At 45.5% G+C, this 9,242-nt stretch overlaps 1 pseudogene; it reads left to right on the top strand.

The window, feature by feature from the left end:
- Positions 1–3,537: 3,537 nt before the first annotated feature.
- LOC128406081 (E3 ubiquitin-protein ligase RNF183-like) lies at positions 3,538–4,127 on the top strand (annotated as a pseudogene).
- Positions 4,128–9,242: the final 5,115 nt, after the last annotated feature.

Here is a 9,242-nt window from a genome sequence, read left to right as displayed (position 1 = left end):
AAGAATGTAGAATCATGAAGGAATACACAGCCTCTGGAAAGGTGATTCAACGCTGTTGCAACTCATGCCTGAGATTCTGCATTTCCATGAGGTGAGCACGTACGTCTGCTCCATCAGCAAGTGCCATATCATGCAACTTGGCCTAAAAGAGCAAAGAAGCACCAGCCTCTGTTCTTAAATGTGACCGTTGGAGACTGTCCCACATCTCTTTGGGCTGAGTCCTTGTCACACAAAAGACATAACTCTTCAGGGGACACAATAAGCGTCAGAGTCCCCCTTGCTTTGGAATCCTTAGCCTCCCATGCTTCGGTCACCGGAGCTGGGGGGGCATCTGTTATCACATTAAACAGACCCTCTTTTCTTAGCAGAGCCTCTGCATACTGCACCCAGTCCTGATAATTACCTTTTGAGAGCTTTGGAATTCCCATCGCATTTTGAAGAGCCTCCTGTACTTTTGGATTAGCCATGTCTGAGTCTTTAAGGCAGACTCTGTCTGTTTACAAGCAGCTGCATTCCAAAAGCACCCTTCTGCCGCAGCCGGTTAGTGTTTTGGCTTGAAGTTCAAAGTCCACCCTTGACACACAGAGAAGATAACCTACATTCCGTTCTTTCTGATGTTCTTCTGGGCCCGAAACAAAAAATGTTGAAATCTCCGTTCGACCGAGCTGATAAAGCTCATTTTCCTCCGGCTGAGTCCTTCGATGTGATTAACGATCTGAGCCTTTGATGAGACCTCCAGGCACATTCCCATTATGCAGAGAATCAAAGCAGCACACGGAAGTGATGAGATTTATGGCCACATCTCTATGAGTTTTATTACTAAGCTACGCAGACAGAAAACACATTCTCTCTCTGTGAGAGCAGAGAGCAACTGAAACAAACAAAGGAACAGGAAACCAGTACATCACATCCGTCTTCCGTGAGACTTCCAACAGCCTGGATTGTCTCTTGAATGTAAACAGAGTCTTGTGACTCTAAGCAGCTGCACAGTGGCACAAACAGAAACTAACACATAGAGCCTGTTGCAGTAGTCCAAGTGGGAGAAAACTAGAGCATGCAGCACTTTGGCAAGACAGTCTGCAGGCAGGTAGGGTCTCAGCCTGCGTACCAGATGGAGCTGGTAGACAGCTGCCCTGGACACAGAATTCACCTGCACCTCCATGGAGAGCTGTGAGTCCAAAGTGACTCCCAAGCTGCACACCTGGTCCTTCAGGGGCACAGTTGCTCCATTCAGGACCAGGGAGTCCCCCACACCTGCCCGCCCCCTGTTCCCCGAAAAGAGTACTTCTGTCTTGTCAGGATTCAACCGCAATCTGTTAGCCACCATCCATCCTCCAACCGCCTCCAGGCACTCGCACAGGACCTTCACCGCCTTCACTGGTTCCGATTTGAAAGAGAGGTAGAGCTTGGAATTGTTCAACAACCACACGCTCAATCACTTTGCCCAAGAATGGAAGATTGGAGACTGGGCGATAGTTGGCCATTGTAATGGCTTGGCTCTCCCACAGAAGCGAGACACCGGCAGTAATTATCTCAGGTTTATTGCTCAAACACATAAATCACTCTGGAGCTCCTTCACTCTGTGTCTGACTCCAAGTTAGCAGTTGCCGAGTCTAAACTCCGCCCCTTCCTCTTCTTCCAACAGTGGAAAAAAACCTTTCGCTTCCGCTCTTTTCCCCTCCTCTCACTGACCTTTTTGCGCCTTCAAGTTTTTGGGCTAGCTATTCCCAGCCTCTCCCCTTCTGTCTCTGAACTAAGATTGGTGTTTAGAGCTTTGCTATCTTCTGCTTGCTCTCTGCTCTCTGAAACTCTGCCACTCGGCTGCCCCTCCTCCCTCTCACATTCCAGTCCACATTCCAGTGTCCTTATCTCCCTTGGCTTGCTTAGATTCCCAGCCTCTGTCAGCTACGGAACGAAGCTGACAGCCATATTGGCTGGGTCTAAAGATGTTTTTTTAAGAAGCGGTTTAATGACCGCCTCTTTCAGTGGGTCTGAGATCAAGGAGACGGTTGGTTTCAGGGTTCCCATCAATGGTGGTGACTTGCAAGGGAAAGTCTAGTGGTAACAGGTGCAACTGGTGCTCCAAGGCAAAGTCTCTGCTGAAAAAATTCTCACTCGCCCCAGAATCGATTAACACCTGCACTTCCATTGGGTGGCCCTCTTTTGCAAGTCCAGGGCGTATTTAATCTCAGTCTTAAATGCCAGGTATTCTTGGGGGTTCCCTCCAAACTTGCTCAGCAGCAATGGTACTTTTCTCCCAACTGGAGTGGTTCTGACCTGCTGGTCCTGCACTCTGCGCTCCTCAAGCCTCACTACAAGCTCGATGACGTGTGGCTCCAACTCCACGTTCCTCTGTACCATGGCTGCTACGTTCCACGCCTCCTCTCCCTCAGTGCCTCCGCCTGCAGCTCCCTTTTTGAGGTGACTCATCGTGTGTGTCTCTGCTGTTACACTTGAGCAACCGCAATGACTCCCGGATTGCTGTCAGATGGCAATGGTGGTTGCTTGTGAGTAACCAGTCAGGACTCCAACCTGTCTTTTACAGGTTTTATTTTGGTGCAAAACTATTTACAGTGTAGAACCACAAGTTCATGTCTGCCTCAATCGCTAGCAGAATCCGGGAGTGGTCATTTCCGGGTCCTCCCCCAACATAATAGCTTAGTCACCCCCAGCCTTTTCCTTCCTTCTTTGCGTTTTACACCTCTGCGCAGGGTGGGTGACGGAAGAGGCGTGCTTCCCTACTGGCTGGCTTGCCCAGGAGCGGTGCTGAGGCTCCCAGCAGCATCCTCTGGTCCCTTCCCCTCTTCCCCACTGGAGGTGTGGCTTTCCCCACCACAGGAAGGGGAACTGCTTCACAAGATTTTCGGAGGTTCCCTGTAACCTAACTGCCCCTCTCCTTCCCTTCCCTGTTCCGATGGCAGTCCCCTGACAGTAATGATTAGATTAGAATGATGATATGGTATTATTTGTAGATGTGTGGTGGTTTTTTTTTTGTTTGTTTGTTTGTGTGTGTGTGTGTGTGTGTGTGTGTTTTCCCTCTCTTGTGTTTTGGGGTTTTCTTCCTTGTTTGTACTGTTTCATTTTGGATTCAATGTTTGTAATTTTTGTTGTAATTTTGCATTGAAAATAAAATAAAATAGATTGCCATTGGCCTGTTCCAGCAGGCTGTTCTGATGTGGATGTTTATCTTCCCACCCTTGCCTTATCAATTGCTTTGCAAGAGAAGGGCTTACTTCCACTCTTAAACTTCATACTGCAAACTCCCTTGGGTGGAGGACCTCTCTCTTTGCATTTGCTGATGCTGTAAAAACCAGATGTTGGGAAACTTGTCTCCCACCCCCACCAATGTTGAAGAACTACAACTCCCATCAGCCTCAGTAAATACGGCCCTATGGCAAGCCAAACGTTCCCTCTCGTGGGCCAAAGGTTCCACTGCATTGATGCTGCTGTATGATTACTGTCATTGGGTTTCCACCTGCCCTTGTTTTTTAGTCTCCTAGGTAGCAAAGAAGGCTGTGCTGTTGACTGGGTTTCCCCATGGCTGAGAAGCAGGTCCAGGGGCTGGAGGCTGAATGCCCCATCTGCTGAAACCCTTACGACAACACTTTTTGCACCCCAAGGTCCTTTAGTGCCAATATTCCTTCTGCATCAAGTGCCTGGCTCTTCTCAGCTTGGTGTCCCCAGCCCAGAACCGCTTGCAGTGCTCACTCTGCCGCCACCCTACTGTCCTCCCCTCCGACCAGCCTGTCACTGAGCTGCCCACCAATGAAGCCCTCCTGCGCCTGCTGTGCCTGGAGCCCAACCACATCATCCTGTAGGGTTGGCAGCTGTGCTTGAAGGAGCAGCGCAAGAGCAGGTACTTCCTCTGCCAGCCCAGGGTTTACACCCTGGACCTGGGCCCAGTGAGAGATCCAAGCATTGAGAGCTACTGTGAGCCAAGCCGCCCGGCTAGTGCTACCACTGCCACCACAATCATGCCCAACCACCACCGCTCCCCAATGTGGGCGTGTGCCTGCAACCCCCAGCTCCAGATTTTCACCTACCTGATGGCTCTCATCTTAAGCATGACTTTACTACTCATCTTCTCCATCTTTTGGACGAGGCAGCTCTTTGGGGGCTGGGGGTGAGAGGGACCAGCAGCCTCCTCAGGCGGAAGATGCTGAGGGCAGGGTAGAGGTGGTTGGCGAGCAGCAGCAAAGTGTTGGGAGGACTAGCTTGTGTGTGTCACACAGCCTGCCTTGAGTTCTCCAAGTCAGCTCAAGTGTGCTGGAAGACATTGCCCAGTTATGATTTAAGATTCAAAGCCTGGTCAGATTCTGCCTATAGAACAAGAGAGAGACTGCCATCTTGTCTTTCGCCCCAGACAGCAAAACGGTTTGGACTGCCACTGGGTCCCAGGATTTGACCTTGAGGGTTACTTGTGAGCTTTTAAATAGGGATGGGGATGAGGACATGACAGGGCAATGGGAGCATTTCAACTAACAAACTCGCTGCTTCTTAAGTTGGCTAAAGAGGGTGAAAATGGATAATGGGAATATAGCAGGTGTGGAGATGAGAGCTTTTCTCATTCCAGGTGTTGCTGAACTACAACTCCCATAATCTCTGGTCATGATGGGAGCTGTAACACAACCACATCTGGAGGGCCCAAGTTTCCCCATACTTGGAGTAAAGGGACATAGGAATCTGCCTTACAGCCAGGCCATTGGTCCATCTAGCTCCATATTGTCTATGCTGAGTGGCAGCTCTCAAGGGTTTCAGGCAGTGGTCTGTCTTTCTTATTCCTACTTGGAGATTCTGAGGATTGAACCTGGAAACTTCTGCATGTAAGGCTCTACCACTGAGCTATGCTGACCCTCCAAACCAGCCTCTTCCCCTGTGCCAAATGCCTCTGCTGCACCCAATGAAGAGTTCCCAACATCTAGAGAACATTGACTGCACTGCTGAATGTGGAACCACCAAGGCTGCAGATCTTAACTGTCCTCTGTCCAGGCTTGAAGATGGTCCTCTGTGTACTCACATCATGCAGGCATGCAATGAAGGCAGGTGCTCAAGGGTTTCTTTCTCCTAGTGTGCGCACTACTGGTTAGAAGGGGGCCAAACGGCAGTGGCATTAAAACTTTTTTATCTACACTGCAGTGTTTTGTTTCAAATTGCATCAGCTTGTAAGAGTGGGGGCTGATAACAGGATCAAAGCAATCTCTTGGATCTTGCAAAAAGGTAGGTTTAGTGTGGACAGGGTGGATTGGGAAAGGGACACACAAAATGAACTTGGGGGGGGGCTGCATTGCCTTTCCCTACAAGGAAATGCCAATTCAGGGGTGGAAAATCTTTTCCCCCAACCCAATTACCTCATTCCGTTCTGGGCAACCTTCTGAGCACCACATGCTGGTGGTAGGTGGGGGCAGAGGCAAAAGTGAGTAGGGCAGCTAATGTAAATGTTACCTCTGTACAGCAGGCCAGTTTCTACACACGCCCTTCCATATCCTCCATCTAGGCAAGTGAAATATACTCGGAGTTGAGTGTGGATTTCATGCTCTTTATTCAGCTCATATTAGCAAGGAATGAAAGTTCCCCCACAATATCTGCTTTATATACATTATTTACACAATGGGCCACACGTGATTGGCTAATTCCGGGATTCTCCTGTAGGCCAATCAGGTTGTGGATTCACTTCCACCTGGAGCTGGATTGGGTGGCTCCTGCGGACCAATCATACTGCTGCATTGTTCTAGGACCAATGTGAGAGATAGTAAGTCTGCAGGCTTGAGTTTGCTAGCTGATGCAACTGGCTTATGCAATCAGCCTGCAATACTTTCTATGGAAGTGCTGGGTCAGAAAGACTCAGCAGTAATGTGCTGTCAGTGGATTGGCTGTCATCGGTTTCAGCTGGACTAAAATTTCATTCTAGAGGTAAAGGCTGCGCACTCACTCAACAGCAAGATCTGACGGAGTTGAGACACGTAGTGAAGAAAAGAAGATACAGCACTCAAACTGAAAATTCCTCTCTGCTGGCAGAACATTAGCTTTTTGTCGCTCTCTTAAAACTTTTTCCTTTTTGTCTTCCTCTTTCTTTCTCTTTTCCCTCTCTCTCTTTCTCTCTTTTTCCTGTCTTTTCCCCCACTTTGTCCCTTTTAATTTTTCTTTATTTTTCTTATCACCCCATTTTTTTCTCTTCTCTTATAGTATCTGTTTCGCATTAGTACTTATTTAAAGGTACCCCTGCCCGTACGGGCCAGTCGTGACCGACTCTAGGGTTGCGCGCTCATCTCGCTCAAGAGGCCGGGAGCCGGCGCCGTCTGAAGGCACTTCCGGGTCTCGTGGCCAGCGTGACGAAGCTGCAGCTGGCGAGCCAGCACCAGCGCCGCACACGGAAACACTGTTTAGGTTCCCGCTATAAAGCGGTACCTATTTATCTACTTGCACTTAGGGGTGCTTTTGAACTGCTAGGTGGGCAGGAGCTGGGACTGAACGACGGGAGCTCACCCCGCCGCGGGGATTCGAACCGCCGGCCTTACGATCAGCAAGTCCTAGGCACTGAGGTTTTACCCACAACACCACCCGTGTCCCTATTTATTTATGTTCATTTATTTCCCAGCCCCCCTACTTCTTTTTTCTTTTTATTATCAATATGGTTTCATTTAATTAATCAATTATTGGAATTATATTATTATTTGACTGGATAAACTGCACAATATAATTCAGTCTTAAATTAGTGAGTTTTTAAATTTATCAGGTAAAAATTGTAAATGAATTTGGAAGTTATAATTATTAACCTTGCTACTCAGAATTTATGTGAATGAATTTGAAGTATCTTATTATAGACTGAACCACGTATAAATTTGAGAATAAGAAAGTGTATGGTAGGAGCTACATATTTAAAGAGACTAAAGAAATTCCCAGCAATGGCTGGTAAAAAACCTCCTACTGCATCGTTGGCTACACAAGGCACACAAGCAAGGAGAAGCTCTGCTTATGATCTAGACGCAGCAGTGGATATCAAGGAATTATTATTGGAATTATGAAAAGACATTGCAGATCTTAACTGTAAATGAAAATGCTAAAATAGTAGAGGATAATTTTATGTCAATGAAGGTTAAATTAAATGAAAATGTTAAAATTACAGCGGATTTATCAGATCAGGTACACAATTTGGTACAAAAAAATTCCGAATTAATAAAAACCGTGCATGACGTTAAAGAGAAATCTCAGAATTTAGAAGAAGGGCAGAAAAAAATACAGCGATACAGTGCATGCGATAAAATACGAGAGGAAACAGTGGATTTGAGGAAACAACAAGAAGCAATCTGGGACTCTCTGGCAATTTTACAAATGCAGAGAAGATAAAATACATTGAGATTCAGTGGATTATTGGAGGAGACAGAGGAAGTTATAGAGAGAAAAATAGCCAAAGAACTCGCTGTCTGGTTAGAACTTGAGGAATCAGAGGTAACACAAAAAATAGAAAAAGCCTGTAGAGTAAACTCTAAGGTAGCCAAACAAAATAGCTGGCCGGCAGACTGTCTCGTATCTTTCAAGTCCTTAGACTTAAAAAACAAAATTCTTCAGACAAGTAACAAAAAAACCCCCTGAGAGTTGAAGGAAAAGATATAATCATACATAAAATTATTTCAAATCAACTGATAAGGAAAAGAGATAAATATAAGGCTCTGACGGATGCTCTAAAAACCAAAACAATTGATTATAGATGGGAGTTCCCCGAAGGGATCTCCTTTTTTAAGGGCAAATGTAGAAAAATTTTGTCTGTACCAGAAGCAGAAAATTTTTGGAGAACCTACTGCCACTTTGGGGACATTCAGAGGAACCGGAACAGTAACGTTTGATATTAACTGAAGTTGTTTCTTCTTCTTCTTTTTTATGTTGAATAATTTCTGCAGAGAGAAGTATGTTGTGAAATGAAAAAAATGGTATGGGATGCGAGCAAAGTGATGTTAAGAGGATTCTTTATCAAGCAGAATGCAATCCAAAAGAAAATGGAAAAGAAAATGGAAAAGAAAGAAATGGAAATTTGGGAGGAAATTTGGTTAAATGAAAAAAAAAATTCTTCCAAAAACCAGATGATGAACAGATTAAACTAACCATAAAAACTTTACAGACTCAATTTTCCATGTTAATAAATGAGGAAATAGAATGGAAAATAAAGTCGATGAGACATAGAAACTTTGAGTATGCAAATAAATTGGGTAAATTATTGGCCTGGCAGATAAAAAAGGAGCAAGATGACAGAATTATTAGTAAAATTAAAGTTGAGGAAGCTTGGATTCAAAACCTGAAAGAGATCAGGAAAAGTTTTGCCAACTTCTATTCAAAACTATATAAAGAAGGCCCGGAGAAGAATGAAAAAATTAAGGAATTCTTAAAGACATGTAAATTACCAATGATTTCTAAGGAAAAATTTAATAACTTTGAATTTCCCCATTACAGCGATGGAAGTACAGCATTCTATTCAAAGATCAAAATCAGGGTCCTGACAGTCTTCCAGCTGTTTATTATAAAAAAATTAGAAGATGCTTTATCCCTACCCCTAAAAGCTACCGGACTCTTGGAAGGAGAGCTATACCTCGGTCATCCATAAACAAGGAACAGGACTATCAAATATTGCTAACTATAGACCTTTTGCTCTGCTAAACAATGACTATAAGATCTATGCTGATATCATCGCGAACAGATTAAAGATATTGTTGAAGGAGACAATTCACAAAGATCAAACAGGTTTTCTCCCTGGAACATATATGCAATCCAATATAAGAACACTGATAAATGAATACATTTATATTTATAAATGTATAAATATATAAATTTATATATGAATACTTGGATCTTAAAATTGATAAACCAGCATGTCAGGGAACTGCCATCGGAGAAGCAGGAGGTGAAAGGGCTCACAGAGGCTGAGAGAGACTATTCAGCTGAGGAGGGAACCAGCAGGGGGAGAGGAGGAGGAGTTCCAAGGGAAAGTGAGTCGGAGGGAGGGCTCAGAGACACTTCCAGCGAAAATAGTGGGGAGGTTTCAGGACCTCCCATAGGGACACCTACTCCTCGCCGGAAACTGTCACGCCGAGAGTCCAGAAGACGCGTTTCCGTTAAGGAACTTTTATGCTGGAAGAAGTTCCGTAAACGCCCACTGTCCGATTCTACGAGCGACTGATGGAGCCATGCTTAAGGAGCTCCGTCACAGACAGAGGTTTGTGGACTTAGCCAAACTCTGAGGGACTAGGACTTTA

Source organism: Podarcis raffonei, chromosome W (genome assembly GCF_027172205.1).
Source record: "Podarcis raffonei isolate rPodRaf1 chromosome W, rPodRaf1.pri, whole genome shotgun sequence".
NCBI lineage: Eukaryota > Metazoa > Chordata > Lepidosauria > Squamata > Lacertidae > Podarcis > Podarcis raffonei.
This window is presented reverse-complemented; position numbering and strand designations above follow the sequence as displayed.